The sequence below is a fragment of the Schistocerca nitens genome, chromosome 8, assembly GCF_023898315.1.
Source record: "Schistocerca nitens isolate TAMUIC-IGC-003100 chromosome 8, iqSchNite1.1, whole genome shotgun sequence".
Lineage (NCBI taxonomy): Eukaryota > Metazoa > Arthropoda > Insecta > Orthoptera > Acrididae > Schistocerca > Schistocerca nitens.
Genome location: NC_064621.1, coordinates 393,874,360 through 393,896,986, shown reverse-complemented (window position 1 = coordinate 393,896,986; position 22,627 = coordinate 393,874,360).

Sequence of the window (22,627 nt, the reverse complement as noted above, 5' to 3'; positions counted from 1 at the left end):
AGAATACCACTGTTAAATGCAGAGGTGAGAGAGAACAGGTAAGTGGAAAGAATACACTGAAGGCCTCTACGAGGGCGAAGACTTGTCTGAAAGAGAAACAGAAGTCGATATACAAGAGACAGGGATCCAGTATTAGAATCAGAATTTAAAAGAGATTTGGAAGTCTTAAAATCAAATAAGGCAGAAGGGATGGATAACATTCCACCAGAATTTCTAAAACTGTTTGGGGAAGTGGCAACAAAACGGACTATTCACGTTGGTATGTATAATGTATGAGACTGGCGATATAACATCTGAGTTTCGGAAAAATATCAGCAACACAACTCCAATGACTGCAAGAGCTGACAAATGCGAGAATGATCGCACAATCAGTTTAACAGTTCATGTGTGGAAGTAGCTGATAAGAGTAATATACAGAGGAATGAAAAAGAAAACTGAAGATGTCTTAGATGGCTATCTCTTTGGCTTCAGAAAAGGTAAAGGTACTAGCAGTTCTGAAGTTGCGCTTTGTGAGCGTACAAGCTGTGGCGGGAAATTAGAGCGGCAATTTTCCGCCGCACAGCTCGTGGCTGGCGGTTGCTACAGGGTCGTAGCGAGCGGCTAGCGATTACGCGGCTTTGGAAAAACCCGAGTGGAAGCTTGGGGCCGTGTTTGCGCGATTAGAGAAATTTATATGCCAGAGAAAAATGGATGAAAACAGAACTAAGAGTGTCACGAAGGTGCCAGTTGGCACTCATGGACAGAAAATTATGCAAAGGTAAATTATGTAGACGTGCCACAAAAATATATAATACTTTAAAATTTATTGTTGTATTAATAATTGTAAATTTATGAAAGTTCAAAAGCTAATATCTCGTTAGTGCTTTGGCCGATTTATATGAACAAAGTGTTTACGCATGCAGGTAGTAGAGCTGCATTCATCAATCATAGTCCATTTAGCAGAATATGTACCATTTTGGAATGAGAGGTCGGAATATGGGATTCGACTGAGAGGAACTGTGTTTTTGGTAATAAATAAGTTCAAAGAGACGAAACTAGCGGCAGAATTTTAAAGTTTAAAGAGGTAGGTGAGTAATTAGGTATGTATTTTTATTTGTTTATTTATGTTCAGTATCAAAAATCCTGGAAAAGCAAAATGAAGCTGCGTTAACATTATTTGTGAAAAAACGGTGGCAGATACAAAAAATTGGACTTTAAATTGTTATTGCCCGGAAAATTTCATGTTTCTCAATTTATCATATGTGTTTTTGTGTTTAGTTTCAGAATATTCGTAATTTTTTTGGTCAAACATTGTTTTGAATTAGGCAGCACCCTGTAGGGTACATAGGGCGGCCATCTTTGGGAGTGGAGTGTGAGCGTCGCTAAGAGCTTGAAGTGCCGCCCATATGGCGGTAGTATTGGATTGGTAGCCACGATCGGAGACAAGTATGTATGTAGCGACGTTCGAAAACGATCAGGTTGAGCGCAATATAGTGGTTTAGGACAGCAGACAACAGTGTATTTTGTGAAGTGAACAGACTTTCGAGTGTCGTGATGGCGATATATAAATGTTATAGTGAAGTGCTGTAGCATCAGTTATTAATGGCCGCCCTTACGTAAAAGCCCCTCAGATGGCATTTAAAGTTTTAGTCCATATATTAAAGACTGTTCGTGGAAAAATAGAAATAAACTACTAGTTCAAATTATAAATCAATGTGAGTTAATAACCTTAAATTTCACCGTAATACCTGCCTGTATTATTTTTATATTTTTATTTCACGTTAAAAATTGAGTTTCCGACAGGTGTGAGCTGGCACCCTATGAGGAAAAACGTAGCCAAACATTGAGACCATCCACATCTCTGGGCCGCTCAATTAAGCTGAGTGTTGAGTGTAACATATATATATATATATATATATATATATATATATATATATATATATATTCGTGCCATAGCACGTGGGGGCTATTCAATATACAGTGCTTAGTGCCCAGCACCGTCGTAGCTTCATAGTCGAAGCAAGACTAATGAAAAATCAAGACCCTTCCAAAGGATTTCTCGATCGGGAAAAAGCGTTCCATAATTGCAAACGGTACAGGATGATCGAAAATCTGAGGATAATAGGGACAAGATACAGTGAAAGGAGGTTAATATACAATTCTTACAAGAAAAATGAGGTAATAAGAGTGGAAATCAAGACTGAAGTGCTCTTACCTTATCGGCCCTAACTGAACCATGTAAGTTTTATGCACTGTATCGTACATTTTTGATTTTTTATGCCGTATACATGGCATCATATTTAGGTTTCTGTTTCTATTGTTGTATTCTTTCAGTTTCATTATCAAGTAGTTCATTTATTTTCGTTGGCATAGTTAGTGGCATTGTACCAACACAGTCACGGTGGCAGTTTCTGCCAGGTAAAACTTGTAAGATCTAGTTTTCACTAGTTGAATACTGATGCAGAGGACCGTCACATGCCGGCCGCTGGTGGCCGAGCGGTTCTGGCGCTACAGTCTGGAACCGCGCGATCGCTACGGTCGCAGGTTCGAATCCTGCCTCGGGCATGGATGTGTGTGTTGTCCTTAGGTTAGTTAGGTTTAAGTAGTTCTAAGTTCTAGGGGACTTATGACCTCAGCAGTTGAGTCCCATAGTGCTCAGAGCCATTTGAACCATTTTTGACCGTCACATGTGGCTCCATATCTTGTATGAAGGCTTTTTGGTATGTTTAGTTTCTGAACATTCTTCGTTGTACCTTCCGTATCTTTACTCTTAATGACTTTCATCAATTACGCTTGTGCTTATAGCTCCGTATATTTGATTGAGAGACATTGTCATAAGTCAACACAACAAAAAATGTTTTTGGGTGACAAGTGACCAGTTCCTTCCAGTGACCTATTCATCATTGGTAAAAGTCTCCATAAGATTGCGGTAAAGTGTTTACTACGACTGGTTCGAGATAATTAAAAGCAACGTCGCTTGTAATTCTTTACGGATCTCAAACAACTGTTTCAAGACGATAGAAGGTTACTTTGAGAGGCTGAAACGAGTTAGATTTTCGGTTTTGACCCCGTAAATGCGCAGCAGTGATCTCTGTGAAAAAATTCGTCTTCTCCTCCGCCAGAAGAAAGACCGAGTATTCTAGAGCAATATTCAGTATTTGTTTGGTCTGTTTCTTTAATATTAACGAAAACTTTCAGAAAGAGTTCATATCAACTCGTCAGAATAAACCGTTCCATTGCGAAGTTTTAAGTTGTTTCAGGCAAGAAATGACGTTGAAACCCTCCAAACAATGGCGTATGAACGACAATGTACGACCTCAAGCAGCCTACCCAGGTGTACAGGTATTTTTGAATAAAAACTAGATGACATCTAGAAAGAAAATTGCTTGAGTCTATAGTCCAACTTTTATTTCGTCTAATGATTGCGTATTGCTTTACCAAGTCATTCTGTGGCTCGCAGTCGTTAAGGTATGTTATATATCTGTGTGGCCACAACGCCCCGGTATACAATACGGAAATCCTCTTCCAAACAACGGACACAAAAATACAAGAAATTAGGGGTTGAGGGCTAAGAAGGCAACGCGAGAGAGAGAGAGCGACAGAGAGAGAGAGAGAGAGAGAGAGAGAGAGAGAGAGAGAGAGAGAGGAAGATTATCATCTTGAGAAATAAGAAAAAGACGTCCTTGTATCTCGCATCTTGTCGAGGAGGTCGGCAGCTCTGTTTACCGGGGACGACCGCCCCGGTTCTCCGCCAAGTCTGCCTCTCTCCTCCGTATTGGGCACGCCACAGCTGCGTCGGCGAGATGAAATACAAACATTTTTTTTTGCCTGACTGGAATTCCGCGCTCTTTAATCTAAATGCAAATTTATTATATTTGCATTTTAATCTAATGTGATTACAAGGAAGCCTTTCGACGGAAATGTTTCGTGAAACTTCTATGTAATAGCTAATGTATGACAACAGCGGTGCGACACTGATACCTTCGCTTTCATTATCCAGACTACTTTTCATGTTTGGTAAAAATCACAAGAAAAAGTATGAGAAAGCCAATAGTTAACACGTAGACTGGTTTCAGTATAGCGCTTTGTACTATGAAGTCGCTCTAGGGCTGACGCCCATGTTATACTAATGAAGGAGATTCACTATGATCCTCCCACCGCCAGAAGTGAATCTTCATCAACAAATAAGATGACGAAACGCTATCCAAAATCGCAAATTTTCATTCATTATGATCGTAGGTTCAACAAACGCAGGAAAGTAGAACATGACCATTCCAGTTCACCAGGCATCGATCAACAGACTTTTTCAATTCTGTTCGGACAGGCAAGGAGCAGCGCCACCAAACCTGAGAGGCTGGAAGTTCAGCCAGGGTCGTATCGGTCCCGCGCACATTTTTTATTTTTTTCAACCGGCGATCCGACACGTCAGCGTAACCACTTTTTATCCAATTTCCATACACAGAAAGTCCGACTACATTCCAGTCCCCATCTTCGAACAACGTCACACAAACGGTTAACAATGTTGTTACTTACAGGACAAATCCTACGTGACTACAAATCTGTGTCCATAGGAATTCATCCCTTAGCGTAAGCAAAGATCTGCGTCACAGAAGAATAAACAGATTTCAGAACGAAAACTGAAAAGTTGCTAAGTAATGTTTGCGGGACTGTTAATCAGGCATCGACGAAATAAAAACAAAGGAATGGATTATAATTTATTCACTACATGCAATTACAACAGTTACTTTAATCAAATGCCTGTAGTGATGTAACAAGGAGAGACTCTACAGTAACTGATAAGGAAGACGTATTGAAAGAATCCTACAGCGAGAAACGAATTAAACCCACATAGTATCATATAAACTGTGCGGGAAGAGCGACTGCGGTCATATCTTCAATTACTATATAATTGTTGTTTTAGAGTGACATGCAGTTCTTCAAATTGTCCGTATTTCGACACCTGCCTCATGGTTTGTCCTACCAGTATTTGCTACGAATCTTTGGAACGATATCTCGCTGTGCACATGAACTTGTCGTAGAACAGAAGCTATAGTTTGAATTATTTCCACGTACGTAAGCCAGTTTGCAATATCAAATACTACAGGAATGTGGGATACAATTCCCATTACCTGCGTACCGTCACATACAGTAGATCGATTGCATCTACGTGTACTTGGTAATTAATTTACCGACTCTTGCTGACTGGACTCTTTCGATCAGAATATAAATTCTGTTGAATTTCGATGGCACACGACTCACAGCTCAGACAGCAGTTCTGCAGTCTTGGATGTTTTGATACCAGACCCAATAAATACATTTATTAGTGTGGAAATCTGTTATGTATACAATATAATACGTTCCGTGCAAGCCAATCCATACTAATATTGAATGGGGAACAGGTGTTCACTTAGGTCATAGTGACACATTGGACTTTTTATTCAGAGGACTCATTCGTCTAACTAATCCATCACACAGTATATCTACGGATTGGCATTAACTACCATCGTCATTTCGACTGCAGCAAATTTTAGAGTATTTGCATTATTGCTACGACACATGTTTTCAATGTCACTCGAAATGCATTCTTATACAAATGAGAGATAATGTTTTAATAAGAACCTCATCAGTAGTAAAAGTATAATACTAGAGAAGCCATTTACACACAGCAGACGAGAGAACGACATAAGTCAGTAAGTTAGTTTGGCTCTCTTAAATTTTAGACGAAAACATGCATTTGTACACTCGTCTACCCAATTCCGTCAGTTCCCAGCATACCACCATTTGCACTTACTCGAACTTTGTTTTAATTTTAAGATGTTTTCAGTGAAATATACGATGGATAAAAGTAACTGATATTTAATATGCTGCGGTTTCAAAAACAAATTAAAAATTGAGCGCGTTGACTCAATTGTAGGACATTGCACTCAAACTGTTTCAAAATGGTTCAAATGGCTCTGAGCACTATGGGACTTAACATCTGAGGTCATCAGTCCCCTAGAACTTAGAACTACTTAAACCTAACTAACCTAAGGACATCACACACAGCCATGCCCGAGGTAGGATTCGAACCTGCGACCGTAGCAGCAGCGCGGTTCCGAACTGAAGTGCCTAGAACCGCTCGTCCACCGCGGCCGGCTTCACTCAAACTGGCGGTGGCCCTAAAGATACATAATGTCTTAATGTATTGCTGGTGGCAGATTCCGAGGTTTATGACCTGCTACCTAACTGGAAAGATCTTTCTTCCCACGAGCACGATGTCACTTCTCCTTCGCGAAGGGTGTGGGCATGTCTTATAAGCGTATCTCTTGGGTGTAGCTGACTGTAATGGGTGCATACATAGTTCTCTGTCGTATTTGTGTTGTATGATGAAAGAAGCGAGAAGGTGAGATCCGCTGTTGGTACCCAGCCTAAACCTCTCTAAATGTACCAAGTGGGCAGCTCTTCTTAATGTCACCGTCCGGCGTATGGATCACCGTCAAAAAAGCCATACGCCCTTACGTCTGGAGTAACTGCGGGGAGGGCTCAAATGTATTAGAGAATTTTAGCGGATTTTAGGAACTGTACGGCAACGCTATGCTTCCCTTACCAACCAAACACAAGCGATGAAAATTTCTTCCATTGACAGGATTATAATAGGCTTCTTTGGATTGTTGTTACTGTTGTGGTATTCAGTCCAAAGACTGGTTTGATGAAGCTTTCCATGCTGCTTTGTCATGAGCAAGCTTATTCATCTCTGAATAACTACTGCAGCCTACGTGCTTCTGAATCTGCTTCCTGTATTCAGCAGTATGTCTCTCTCTACAATTTGAATCCGCAACATTTTCCTCCAATACTAACTTGATCCCTTGATATCTCAGTGTCCTGTTAACCGATCACTTCTTTCAGTCAAGTTGTGCCAAAAATTTCTTGTGTCCACCAGTTGTGTTCAGTACATTCTCAATGGTTATGAGCTCTAACCATCTAACCTTCAGCCTTCTTCTGTAGCACCACATTCCAAAAGCCTCTATTCTCTTCTTCACTAAACTGTTGATCGTCCATATTTCACTTCCGTATATGGCTACATTCCAGACAAATATCTTCAGAAAAGACTGCCTAACACTTAAATCTATATTCGCCGGCCGAAGTGGCCGCGCGGTTCTGGCGCTGCAGTCTGGAACCGCGAGACCGCTACGGTCGCAGGTTCGAATCCTGCCTCGGGCATGGATGTGTGTGATGTCCTTAGGTTAGTTAGGTTTAACTAGTTCTAAGTTCTAGGGGACTAATGACCTCAGCAGTTGAGTCCCATAGTGCTCAGAGCCATTTGAACCATTTGAAATCTATATTCGATGTAAACAAATTTCTCTTCTTCAGAAACTGTTCCCTTGCCCTCGCCAGTCTACAGTTTATATCTACTTCGGTCATCATCAGTTATTTGGCTGCCTAAATAGCAAAACCTACTTTAAATGTCTCGCTTCGTAATCCAAATCGCTCATCATCACCTGATTTGATTGGACTATATTCCATTATCCTTGTTTTGCTTTTGTTGCTGTTCATCTTATATCCACCTGTCAAGAAACTGTCCATTCCATTCAGTTCAACTGCTCCTCCAAGTCTTTTGCTGCCTCTGGGAAATTTACAATGCCAAATGCAAACCTCAAGGTTTTTTATATGTGAAGTAGGCTTTCCCGGTGTATACTACTGATGAAATCATCTCGGAGATCCATCCGGATAGCTGCGTCAAAAATCCACGGTGTTTCGATGAATGTCATTCTCATCATCTTCTGATTTCGCCAGAAGATAATGATAATGACACTCATCGAAACGTCGCGGATTTTCGACGCAGCTACCCGAACGGAAACCCGAGAAGATTTCATCTGCAGGTTTTTTTTTTTTCTTTTCCTTGAACTTTAATTCTTACTCGAAATTTTTCTTTGGTTCCACTTACTTCTTGCTCAGTGTACAGATTGAATAACATCGGGGATACACTACAACACCGTCTCACTTCCTTCTCAACCACGGCTTCCCATTCATGCCCTTCGAGTCTTATAACTGCCATGTCGTTTCTATACAAGTTATAAAAGCCTTTCTCTCCCTGTATTTTACGCCTGCTATCTTCACAATTTCACGGAGAACCCTGTAAACGTAGCTTTACCTTCACTTAGCCTATGTTCTAACATTAGTTGTAGGGTCAATATTACCTTCAGTGTTCCTACATTTCTCAGAAATTCAAACAGATGTTCCCCGAAGTCGGCTTTTACGAATTTTCCCATTCTTCTGGAACGAATTCTTGTTAGTATTTCGCAACTGATTTCTTTGTAATTAGATTTATTACGTTATTTTAGAGGAGGCCTTGTTTCGACTTACGTTTTTCAGTGCTCTGTCAAATTTTTCTTGTAATGTCATATCTACCATTTCAGTTTCATGCATGTCATCTTTCAGTTATATAATACTTCATTTACTTCCCTTGTACAGGCTGTCTGTATACTTCTTCCACCTTCCGGGTTTCCCTTCTTTCCTTAATAGTGGTTTTTCATCTGAGCTTTTGATATTCAGACAGCTATTTCTCTTTTATCCTAACGTCTCTTTAATTTTACTGTAGGTGATATCTACAGGGTGGCGCACGAAATGTGTTACCATTTTGTTTTTGAATATAAACTTTATTGTCAATACAGTCTGAAAGGAATATATACTATAATGAAGAGCCGTCCATGGAGATTTGTTCTAACTCAGCAAATGCTCAATATGTCCACCATTTCGTTTCCTAACTTCCTTCAAAAATGGTTCAAATGGTTCTGAGCACTATGGGACTCAACTGCTGTGGTTATCAGTCCCCTAGAACTTAGAACTAATTAAACCTAACTAACCTAAGGACATCACACACATCCATGCCCGAGGCAGGATTCGAACCTGCGACCGTAGCAGTCCCACGGTTCCGGACTGCGCGCCTAGAACCGCGAGACCACCGCGGCCGGCTAACTTCCTTCAAACGAATACTGAAGTTAGTGATTACCCTACGGCACATGTCTTCCGTAATTTCACTGCAAGCTTGAAGAATAAGTCTTCTGAGCTCCATTAAATCACTTGGATGTTTCGGTAAATTTTTTTCCTTTGGGTACCCCCCTCCCCCCCCCCCCCCCCCCCAAAGAAAAAAGTCACATGGCTTGAGGTCTGGACTATTGGGGGGCCAATTTTGTCCATCATTGAAGCGACCAGGAAACCTGAGTTAAATGCTCCGCATGTCGAAATGCTCGTGTAAAAAACCCCAAGACAGTGTTTGCAGTATGTGGCCTTGCTCCATCTTGCATGAACCACTGCGTGTTGAAGGGCAAGGCAGTAGCGAGAAGCTGCAGAATGATGCTGTTGCGAAGCATGCTCAAACAACGCTCGCTGTTCACAGTTTCTTCAAAGAAAAAGGGTCCAATATGTCTGTGACAGGAAATTACTGCCCACGCTGTAATCATCGGAGCATAATGTTGTCGTTCATGAAGCACTTGTGGGTTTTCAGTGACCCAGAAGCGTACATTTTGTTTGTTAACCACACCGTCTAAATGAAAATACGCCTCGTCTGAAAACCAAACGTTGTTGAGAGTTTCTTCCCTATCTTCCGCCCACTCAGCAAAGACTAGTCTCTGCTGCTTGTGTTCTTCAGTGAGCTTTTGTGCACAGGTCGGCTTGTATGGGAACATATGGAGGTCACTTTTAAGAATGCGTTGAACGGAGCCTCTGGATATTCCCAGTTGCACTGCTGCCTTTCTACACGATTTCCCGGCACTTCTCTGTACAGCAACTCGTACCGCTACAATATTCTCCTGCGAACAAACAGGCTTAGGCCGAGGTCGCTTCGCTCCAGGTGGTGGTTGTTAGTGTTTAACGTCCCGTCGACAACGAGGTCATTAGAGACGGAGCGCAAGCTCGGGTTAGGGAAGGATTGGGAAGGAAATCGGCCGTGCCCTTTCAAAGGAACCATCCCGGCATTTGCCTGAAACGATTTAGGGAAATCACGGAAAACCTAAATCAGGATGGCTGGAGACGGGATTGAACCGTCGTCCTCCCGAATGCGAGTCCAGTGTGCTAACCACTGCGCCACCTCGCTCGGTCGCTTCGCTCCAAATACTGTACCTTCCTGTACAAATTTATCGTACAACCTGTGGATGGTCTTCTTGCAAGGGACCCATCGTGTGTTAAACTCTTGTCGAAAACGCCTCTGAGTCAAACAAGGCTTTTCGTTTCATGTAACACAATTGCCGATCGTTGCTGTGTCGTCAGTCTTCCATTGTCAGCCATTGCTGCTTACTAGTCTCCTAGCGGCAGTATCGTAAATTACACGTCATTTCGTAACTCATTTGTTTTTCCAAGCTCTGCTGGTGCTGCTGTAGAGATCCCAGCGGGATATCTAATGTGATTCGTAAATTGTGAAAGAAACAATTGGTAACACATTTCGTGCGCCACCCTGTATCTCTCCGCTAATGAAATATCCTTCTAAAACCTTACATACGGACTCTAGCCGCTCATTCTTAGCCCCTTCTCACTTCCTGTTAATCTCATTTTAGCGCCATAATATAAGCGTGCAGCTGCGAAGTGCGTTCGTTTCGGTACTAATCCAGCTGTAGCCGTATTCTTCTTTGGAATAACACTCCCGATATCACACTGCGATGATTGAGGGGATGTCCCACACAAATCTGAAACTAACTGCGTCCGTGGTGGCGTCTATTTTCCTTCCTGCTGGTTTCCCTCGCCCCATCTATCTGTAACACTCCTCTAGTTCCCTTCTACCCGAACCACATGTGTCACAAAGTAACCACCTCCAGTCTGCCCTCCCGGTCCTTATCCTGCCAGCGACAAGCTTGTTCTGCTGCTGACGCTTCACATCCTCGCTCTTTCTTTTCCTCGGACGTCGGTTTCTCTACCCTTCTTCCTGTATTCTTTGCGCTTCTCGCCCTCTTTCTAGCGTTATTGCTGTGAGAGAAAGCGCGCGCAGAGGCATACGTCGTCCGCAGCTTCAAAGACCTGCGTAGGGGGGCGGTTAATGCGTGTGACACAGGCACCGCCCGTCGTCCGCGCCGTAATGACTGTATGGGATTAGGGGCGCAGATGAAAGGGTGCGCGCGCCGTGTTAAGAATGGCCCTGAGGTAGGGAAGACACCCACGAGAGCACCAAGCGCTGGCGCACTTGCCGCCGCCAGGCACTGCGAGAACTTTCAAAAATAACGGCAACTAGAAACGCTTCACGTAAAGCGATAAAATTCATTCGAAGTACATAACTTTTTTTTCAGTAATACGTATTCCTGCTGGCATGATGTCGTTCGCCACGATTTGCTCTTTTACTCAAGTCTCCTCTCGTCAGAATAGCGCCGACTACAGCCTACCTCAGCTGTATTGTTGAGTGGTACTCAGGTAAATAAATTAGTGAAATCAATGTGAAGTACAAATTAGAAAATAAATGAAAAACTTAGTTTAGTTTAGAAGAATTACACACTGGCAAACAGCGGGCAGAGTAGCAGTGACAGAAGAGCCAATGACCATGAAGTCAACACTTCAGGAGGAGCCATTGCCCTCCCCACATAAGCGGAAGCTGTCGATTCAGCCGTCAGGGCATCGCCCGACCGGCTCACGTGTTTCTCAGTTGTCACATGTGATCAAAGGTCCTCACCTACACTCCAAGAGCCAATGGTCGACGTTAAGAAGATTCTTCGAGAAGCTTTTCAACGTGACAGAGGAGGTAATAACCGTGGAGTCGTTCACTTCCAGTGAACTGAAGTGAATAAATACGCGAGACGCGGCGAGCCCGAGAATGAGGAGTAGTTTTCAGTTCAGTTTTGGAGCTGAAGACCGTCATGCAGGAAGAGACTACATCGTACACACAAGCACCAAGTCCGCCGCTGTGATGGAATAGCAAGCCGCAGACTCGCCGCCAGAAGACAGAAATAAAAGGTATTTGATTTTTACGTACCCGGGTTACTCGTGAGGACGGGAAGGAGACGGCCTCACATCAGCAGTCACCTGTGAGCTGGGATGAAGATCTGACAGCCGAAGACTGGCAAGCGGGAGTCCGACGCACAACACACGCGGCCGCTTAGGGAAGAGAAACACTGGGACGCCACATCCAAGGTATCACCATCCGATTCACGACTTAGTTCTCAATAATTAAACGGGCCATCTAACGAGGCGCGTCTCCAGTCAACTGGGCGAGACGGCGACACGAGATACACACCGCCAGGCGTAATCTGACGCCGCCGCTGCCGCAGCAGAGGCTTGGCAAACGACACAGCTGCTGCTCTCCCAGCCAGAACAATCGAGTAAGGAAACAGTTGCACAAAACTTTCAATAAAAGTTATCTTATGTAAAAATGCTGTTTCATTCTACCTCATACCCGAGCCAAGGAAGAACCCACCCTGCCCACAAGTTGTTAAGAAAGGAAAAGTAATTTATTTAGGGTTTTTCATCCTGACATAAAGCTTTAGAGTCAAATGCCCTTTGCAGTAATGCTCATCCTGACAACTGAGTAGCATCAAAAGAGAAAACCCAGTTGCATTTGGTGTCAGAAGTGGTATATAGCGTCATCTACACTCTTACTTAGCTGTATGTTTTCCACAATGTAAGGTTTCTAATACATTTTGTATTCAAGAAAAATGATGTAAGCTCTATTTTCATTTCATGTGTCATATTTCATAAGTATACACTGGATTTTTTTTTTCAAGCACAGGCTTTGTATAGTCGATATGCTTCGCCACAGAGGTTCTGAAAACGAGCACTGTCATCTTTGGTAGTCAGTGGCATTGCTGTTGCAGTAGCATACTAAGAGAAGCTACTGTGTGGGGTGTGCACTATGCTACTGAGCGGCCTGAAAACAGCTTTCTCAGCATGATGATAAAATACTGAGAGTAGTGAATTCTGGAATATGATTGGGTAAATATTAATTTGACAAGTGAAAATTAGAGGTACTGTTGTTGCTGAACTGATAGTTTGCGTAGTTACGATGTGTTGGAGTAACGGAAGGTTGTAATGAAATTTTTCTTCATTGGTTTGGGTTAGATAGATCATTGTTCAGACGAGAATAAGTAAAGTTAGTTGTAATTGTTGTGAAATAACTATCAGTTTCTCCATTACAGTTTTTTAATTAATTAAATTACTTCAGTCATTTAGCAGCTTCAAATTTCAACACCGTCTCCACGTTTGTGATTACTCCTGTCGTCGCATTGCGCTGAGCGGTACACAAAAAATGGTTCAAATGGCTCTGAGCACTATGGGACTCAACTGCTGTGGTCATTAGTCCCCTAGAACTTAGAACTACTTAAACCTAACTAACCTAAGGACATCACACACATCCATGCCCGAGGCAGGATTCGAACCTGCGACCGTAGCAGTCGCACGGTTCCGGACTGCGCGCCTAGAACCGCGAGACCACCGCGGCCGGCGAGCGGTACACAGATGCATATAAAGAAAACTCAGACCATGATTTACTTAGAGTAGTTGCACGTTCTCATTGCATTGCACAAGGTTTATTTCCCTATTTAGCTTGCTTGTTGCTGTGCTGCATATATGTTGTTCATCACTTCGAGCAGTACCTAGTTTTCCGTTGCCGCAGGTAAGCCATGAAAATGAGTCAGGGCCAGATTAGCATTGCAGCCATGATAGATAATTCTCAGTCAAGTTTATAAATTCATTATCACTTCAGCTTAGATAAAGTTCATGTCAGATCTCATTTCACATGCGGAGAGCCTTACTCTCACAGTGCAGTGTTACATTTGCGTTCATTTAGTGTTTGTAAGTTTGTTTAGTCAGATTGCATAGGTAGAATGACAGGTCATTTTTACAGAAACTTTTTCGTCGTTTATTATTTCAAAACAGGGTTGACAGATTTATGTAGTATTTTTTTTAAAATTTGTTAGCTTTGTGTGCTGGCATTGCAAGTCATCTATTGTGACGTGACGCATTGTAGCACTGCTCAGTGTACCGCACAGTACAAATGGTTCAAATGGCTTTGAGCCCTATGGGACTTAACATCTGTGGTCATCAGTCCCCTAGAACTTAGAACTACTTAAACCTAACTAACCTAAGGACGACACACACATCCATGCTCGAGGCAGGATTCGAACCTGCGACCGTAGCGGTCACGCGCTTCCAGACTGAAGCGTCTAGAACCGCACGGCCACACCGGCCGGCCCGCACAGTACAGTTTCACAGTCAGCTTGTTTAGTTTACAGTTTTGGCTTTCTAATTAATTTGGTTGAAGTTAATTAAAATACAGTTACCCAATTTCAGTTTTGGTGAGCCTTTTATCGGATATATTTTACGTAACTACACCACTTGCATTGTTCAGGAAAATAGCACAGATATACTAGTTATAAAGAATAGCAGTTCAGTTAACTTCAGTTTCAGTTATAAGATTAAAAAATGGAAACAATGAAAAGTTACAAAGCGATAATAAGACCAGAACAGAATAGAGGACGTCTAGCTGAGCAAAATTTTCCAGGCAACGATGGGTCACAAAAGCACCGGTGGGTATAAAATGACAACCAATCATTAATGACTCAACGGAAATGCTTGCATTTAAACTAACTTGCCCCATTTAAAACCCATTACGATAAAGACCACGGTCATTAATTAGATTAGTAGTAGATAATCGTTTCCGCTGAACATACAATGCTAGACAAAATTTAATTTCTTATTCATGGCAGTTTACGTTATCTGTGATGTATATTAACATTTGGATTCTAAATCAACTACGTTGAAAGTACTACAGTGTTCATCACTTTCAAGACCAGCGTTTTTATAGCCATTAGCTTTTCAATTCCAGCTCTATTTTTTATTCTTTACCGTCATCACTGGAAGAAAACCAGTACATCAGATGGACCAAAAATACATATTACTCATGCGAGGCTCATTAACACACCAATACACATAACGTAGCCGACGTCATAAATGACACAGACCACTGGCACTACCGCAGTAACAACGGCCTTAATCCGTCTGTTGAGGCGTCGCAAAACGGCACGTGGACGAAGAGCTGTGGGCGTCATAGCGTGGAATTCCACATTCCACTACCTGCGCAGCGAGAAATGAGGAATTTGACATGACAGAGGTTTGCCGCGTGGAACGGGACGCAGCCAATGGCATGCGACATCGCTTTACGTCGGAGGCAGAACATATGAACAGTCATTTTGTAGGAAAACATAAAGACTTCCCGTATTTGATGCACTGAGCGTCATAACTTACCTGCTGTGGAAGTACGCCGTTTCAATGCTACGGCACAATGATGGTCAATCAAAATCAAATCATCTTGGTACAATTTATCATAATTAAATATCAACTAACCATATATGCAGATACAACATTTAGACAGAGGATACCACAAACGGAGGCGCCGCTGCCATGTCTGAAAAAAAAAGTAGCGTAGTCGATAGCATTGCATGCTGCAAAGAGAAAAGTAAGAATGTAGCGTCCAAATCCTTCCTCAATGTTTTAGTTTTCGGAAAGATTCTGCGTCTTTCTAAGTAATTTAATAAAACATTACCTGCAGTAGTCGATATTATTTACTAAAAATAATGTACTTGTTTCAGTTCTTATTGAGTATGCCAACTACTGGGGTATTTCCCAGGTGACCAAAAATTTTAGTGTGTGTGCCAGTCTACGTCGGTAAGTTATCGCTATTATGAAACTAATTTTTTATGGTGGTAATATAATGGTTCAAAACTCAAATGCATAGCACCTCGTAGTGCTTAATCAATGAAACAAAATTTTATTAAATTATTACATTTATACTGTCTGATCATAAGTATCCGGTCACTCTTCTGTAATGTGGAACTGACCACTAGACGTCACTGTAGACGGATCCGTCGGTGTGAATGAAGGCGGGGAATATTATATTGCTAGCAGTCAAGCAGTAAGAAGAGAATAGGTCGAAGGGGAGAGTTCAGTGACTTCGTACGTACTTTACGTCCTTTACTTTACGTACTTTACGTACGTACTTTACAGTCACGTGAGTGGCATATCCATCATGGACATTTAAAACCTTCCAAATTTGTCCAAGTCGAGTATAGGTGATGTGAGTGTGAATTGAAAAGGCGAAAGCACAACCACAGTTAAACCAAGACCAGACAGAGCTAAAGTACTGACGGGTAGGGACCATGGAGCATTGTGGGTTGATGGTTGTACGAAATTGGTTCAAATCAGCGGAAGCAAACACTCGTGATTTCTAAAGTGCTACCAGCTAGTAGACTGGCTGTACGCAGGACGTTAAAAAGAAAGGGTGGGGGTGGTCGTGTATCTCCTCATAAGTCACATATTGCTGTAGTCAATGCTAAGACAACCTTGAGGTGATTAAAGAGGTACGCTGCAAGAGAGTGGATGACTGGAAGCAAAATACACATCAAAAAAGTTTTGCATCTCAGTACCCAGATATCCTGAAGATAGACTTTGACTGTGGATATTGTATCTGTAGTGTCGGCAGATTTGCCAACACTACGCACACTAATTGAAAGAGGCGGCCAAGATGCACGCGCTAACTCACGAAGGATGGGATGAGGTCTGAAACAGGATACGTAATGAATGCTATAAAGAAAAGTACGTAGCTTCTTGAATACTTAACTTTTAATCCATCCTTTGTATACATCGTTCTTGATGAGACATCTGGAGATTGTGGCGATACAAGTCAGACTCTTTAGATACAAGCTATCTAAGGCTAATGGCGCCTTGCTAGGTCGTAGACATGGACTTAGCTGAAGGCTATTCTAACTGTCTCTCGGCAAATGAGAGAAAGGCTTCGTCAGTGTAGTCGCTAGCAAAGTCGTAGTACAACTGGGGCGAGTGCTAGTACGTCTCTCGAGACCTGCCGTGTGGTGGCGCTCGGTCTGCGATCCTGACAGTGGCGACACGCGGGTCCGACATGTACTAATGGACCGCGGCCGATTTAAGCTACCACCTAGCAAGTGTGGTGTCTGGCGGTGACACCACAGTATCACAGACACAGTCCCTGTGACTGCTCAGAGGATGTCACTAAACCCGCCCAAAGATGTAAACAACCATGCACAAGCAGCGCCTATTAGACGGAAGGGGTCCGACAGCCGATCAGGACCAGTCATTCCAACAAGTAGGAGGTAGGTACACGGCATGTGTTGTCTGTAGTTCAACCATGCCTACACGGTAAATACCGCGGTACGATCGCGACCGCATTGTTACTTTGTGCCATGAAGGGCTCCCAACAAGGTAAGTGTCCAGGCGTCTCGGAGCGAACCAAAGCGATGTTGTTCGGACATGGAGGGGATACAGAGAGACCGGAACTGTCAATAACATTAATGGCTCAAGCCGCCCAAGGGTTACTACTGCAGTGGATGACCACTACCTACGGATTATGGCTCGGAGGAACCCTGACAGCAACGCCACCAGGTTGAATAATGCTTTTCGTGCCGCCGTAGGACGTCGTGTTACGACTCAAACTGTGCGCAGTTGGCTCCATGGTGCGCAATTTCACTCCCGACGACCATGGCGAGGTCCATATTTGCAACCAAGACACCAAGCAGCACGGTACAGCAGGGCCCAACAACATGCCGAATGTACCGCTCAGGATTGGCATCACGTTTTTACCGATGAGTGTCGCATATACCTCCAACCAGACAATTGTCGGAGACGAGTTTGGAGCCAACCCGGTCAGGCTGTACGCCTTAGACACTGCTGTTTTGGGGTGGCATTATGTGGGATCGACGTACGCCGCTGGTGGTCATGGAAAGCGCGGTAAAGCCTGTACCGTAGGTGAATGCCATCTTCCGACCGATAGTGCAACCATATAGCAAGAAATTCTTCTTCATGGACGACAATTCACACCCCCATCGTGCTCATCTTATGAATGACTTCCTTCAGGATAACGACATCGCTCGACTAGATTGGCTAGCATGTTCTTCGGACATGAACCCTGTAGAACATGCCTGGGATAGATTGAAAAGCGCTGTTTATGGACAACGTGGCCCACGAACCACTCTGAGGGACCTACTTGGAATCGCCGTTGAGGAGTGGGACCAACAGTGCCTTCATGAACTTGTGGATAATATGCCAACGGCGAATACAGACATGCATCAGAGAAACAGGACGTGCTACTGGGTATCAGAGGTACCGGTGTGTACAACAATCTTGACCAACACCTCTGAAGGTCTCGATGTATAGTGGTACAACATGCAGTGTGTGGTTTTCATGAGCAATAAAAAGGGCGGAAATGATGTTTATGTTGATCTCTATTCCAATTTTCTGCACAGTTTCTGGTACTCTCTGAACCGAGGTAATGCAAAACTTTTTTTGATGTGTGTATTTGGCGTGATGAATCTAGATTCAACTTGCGGCCTTCCAATGAAAGGGTTGTGGTTGGAGAATGTCTAGCGAACGTTATCTGCTACCTTGTGTAATACCAACAGTAAAGTACAGACGCAGTGGTTTTGTGGTATGGCTGTGTTTTTCAAGGACATGGTGTGATCTCCTTATTAAGCTGAAGGAAACACTAAAGGCAGAAAAATATTAACACATTTAGAGTATTGTGTGTTCATGCCTGCCCGGCTAGCCGCGCTGTGTGACGCGCTGCTTCCCGAGCGGGAAGACATGCTGATCTCTGGCACGATTCCGCCCGTCTTCTTAGTGTCGAGGTCCAGTGTGTTGGGCAGGCTGTAGATGGTTTTTAAGGAGTTTTTCAACTGCAACGACAAAGGCAGGCTGTTTCCCCTTATTCCACCTCAGTTACATTCTGGCAGCTATTGCTGCACAAACACTGTCTCCATGTGCGCGTACAGCCAGCATCTCGTGGTCGTGCGGTAGCGTTCTCGCTTCCCACGCCCGGGTTCCCGGGTTCGATTCCCGGCGGGGTCAGGGATTTTCTCTGCCTCGTGATGGCTGGGTGTTGTGTGCTGTCCTTAGGTTAGTTCGGTTTAAGTAGTTCTAAGTTCTAGGGGACTTATGACCACAGCAGTTGAGTTCCATAGTGCTCAGAGCCATTAAGAGCCATGTGCGCGTACACCATAATCACTCTACCGCGCAAAAATTTGGGGTTGCACTCGTCTGGTATGAGACGTTCCTGGGGGGCCCACTGGTGGTCGAACCGCACAATAACCCTGGCGGCGGTAGGGTGGGTGAAATGCTGTGGCTTGTTGGGGATTTTGGACCACTGTGGGCTACTGTGGGACGAGGCCTCTCCGTCATTTCTATGTCCCCAGTTCCATACAAGACAATACAATACAACTGAGTGTTCCTGAGTCCAGCAATAATCCGAATCGAACAATTATGGACTTAGTTGGAAATTCAATTTCTTTAAGTTAGAAAGTCAATCTCGTTCCAGTCCCCAATGTTCGGTTCCTGAAGAAGAATGGTCTTCCATTGGTCCTCCGACATTCAGCTACCTCAAAGTGCCCCCAGCAGACTTCAGGCGAAGGTGGATACATCCAATATTAATGTCCACTAGAAGGTGTCCAGATATTTTTGATCAGGTTCTACGTTATGTGGAAGTATAATAATACGTTCGAAACATATGACCACATACTGCTGAGTAGGAACTCTAATATTCATAAGTGTTAAGTGACTTGCGTGAACTTAATTCACCCTGCCCCCCTCCCCATAGTATCATATTGCTGAATATATAAGACATCTGAATAAGCTTAATTTGCAGACATATTGATCACAGAAAATAATATACATGAATTAAAATTTAAGGTACCTGGTTTTATCCTACTTTCCTCTTTTTAGACCAGAATTGGTCATATGAGGTTTAATATTAAATTGATTTTCAATAAGTGATTGTTAGATAATCGGTGTATACATGCCGCAAACCACCCCTCCCCCCCCCCCCCCCCCCCACGTGATTTCAGTTCCCTATGAAGACCTGACTATCAATGACTAATCCCTTGCAGCCCAACGAAGATCTTTGTTTGGAGGTGAGGCAGTGAGAAAATTGCACACCAAGTCCCGGTACACCTGAAAAAGAAGATTCGGAACGCAGTAAAAACAATCTAAAAAAACAGTGAAAAAGAAACCACCAGAGAAAAGCGAGAAACGCTCATAAGATATCAAAATGTAGGTTTGTGCTTTCAAGAAATGTTCTCATTTTACTGAAAGTAGTTTTAGAATGGTGGAAATGCGTGACGGCACATAACATTTCTGTTTTGTTGGTTGCAGGTACAGTTCGCCACTGGAACAGTGACAATCCAGTGCTGTTGCTGTAAGCCAACACAGCCTACCCCATGAGCGCTGATTTCTAAGAGGTGAAGTACTATTTCATACATTCGGTTTTATTTTCTACGTAAAAGGCAGCGCAGAATACGACAGAGCATTCTAGTCCCGTCTCCTTTACACCATGACTGACACCTTTAGTGTGAATCATATAGTCAAAATTCCTCCAGAAAATGGAAGGGAGAGCTAAACGTAATGAATAGGTATGCTGGGTAAAAATCGAAGTCCCCACTTGTCCGAATTTCCATTGCGTTGTGTCTGCTCTGAAGCCCCTAACTCACATCCTAGCCAAAGCTGCGCACTGTGCCGTGAACGGTCTTCATCCACAACATGATGGACTTAGAAACTCCATCTAGAAGCTAAAAAAATATTCCATGTTAACTTGTGACTTGGTAGTATGTAGGCAACGGAATTTCTGTCATTCAGCACGAGCAGTGGTATCGAAAGGAGGAATCGATTATGTAGGATATTCTTCGTGTTAGAAATAATTCGATTCTAGTAGGAAGGAATATTATGGTCTGACGTCCGATCGACAAGGAGGTCATTAAACTCGGCCGTGGTATTTGGGAGGAGTCACCCCGGTATTTACTACTGAGGGCTAACCACCACGCCACCTCTCTCGGGTTGGTTATCGAATATTTCTCAATGTTTCAATCAGCATTCAAGCAGCAAATGTTCCGATTTCATTATTTCGTACTGGTACTTTCTCGTATTCAGAAATCACAACACTGGGACAAGCTAGTTCCATACGATTCCTGGATACTTTTATACTGAGTGAGACGCCGAACTATTTCACCTCTCGTTATAAAAAAAGTTGCAGTTCTTTTTCGTCTATGCCAATGATGACCAAGGTCAAGAAACAGAAATCAACCCGTTTTCGCCTCTTCATTGACGACAGACATAAAGTTATTAACATTTATTTCCATTGACAAAATTATGATGTTCCATGTGCCAAAATAGCAGTTCTGTATGATACAAATTTCGTGACACAACTTATTGATAATATTGAAAAGATATTACAAAATGACAATACAGAAGGCATGGCGATTTTACAATAGCATGTAGCCAGGGTGTATACGCACCTCTTAACGGAAACTAGTGTTAAAACCGCTACGAAAAGAATACAGCGATATGCAGGCGTCTGTCAAATCCAGTGTCTTCCTGGCGTTAATTAAACGTTTTCTGACCGCAGAGGAAATATTTTGATGAAACGGAATGTCAGTACGGTCTAGAAAGCCACGCGCAAGACACTGAAAAGCGTAAAGTCTATCAAGAATGATTGCAAACTCTTAGAAAATGTAGGAAATTGCATGATAAAAACGCACCTGTCGAGACGTGTACATGGATACTACAAAGATATTGTGTCGGAAATTGTTTAGAAGAACACAAGGGCAACTGTAGAAGGGGTGAAACAGACAGCTCAGCTGCTGGAAGAGAACAGGTTTCGATTCGATAAGACTGAGGCACTAGCAGCCATAAGTGGCTACTACTGAAAGCTATACAGAGGTAATAGATGTGATGAAATACTGAAGTATTGTTAATCGGAAGGAGAAGGGTGTGAAACTAAATGATATGTGCACTACGATGCAGCACAAGATGTGTACCAGGTTTCCACCATAGGGAATAACCGACGACAGCTGACGATAACGGCAATCTACTCTAGAGTTTTCAAACTGTGACGTCATGCCTCTGCGCGGGAGCTCCCGGAAACGGAATATTACTTCAGTCAGTAGCGAATCAGGGTGTGCACCGGAACTTTGGAAGGAAAAAATTTGCATTCCTCCTTGAAGATGACTTCCATGGATGTGGACTAAATTGGGTTTCAAATAGAAATTCATCCGATCACGGCATAACAGTCCTGACAGTTCCGGCCACGAAAGCATCCATTTTGCAAATCTTTAACGGTTAACGTCTTTCAGAATAAAACAGCCATCGCCTGTTGACGGTCACAGCAAAATCATGTTATAAATTTCCTTAAATCACTTCAGCTCAGCTTAGGGATTTTAGCACCTAAAGACCACTACCATTTCGTTCCTAATCTGTATTTAACTGAGCTAGCACTGTGACTGCAGTTTGGTCGACTTGGATTTGACTTTAAATTTCAGACCTCCTTACATATCAAAACACACAGTTCCTTTAGTGCGAGAGTAGTTTTGAAATATAAGGGGCGATCAATAAATTTCCATTCGATCGTTCAGTCCAGAAGCGGTGTGCCAGTCACGCACATTACTGTGAGCACTGAGGCAATGATCATACCGACGCATCAGGTAGAAGATGCCCATTCGTTAAAACCTGGTGTCCTCCTCAGTGAAGAAGTCCGTAACTGCCCGCTGTCCACGTCCAACAGGAGTCATCGACCATTCTGTTGAATTATGCCTAGTCGTCGAACATGGGGCGTCTAGGAAACCTGCTTTCTCAGATCGCTAGACAACACTGAAACATACCATATTAGTATGAACATTCCCTTCGC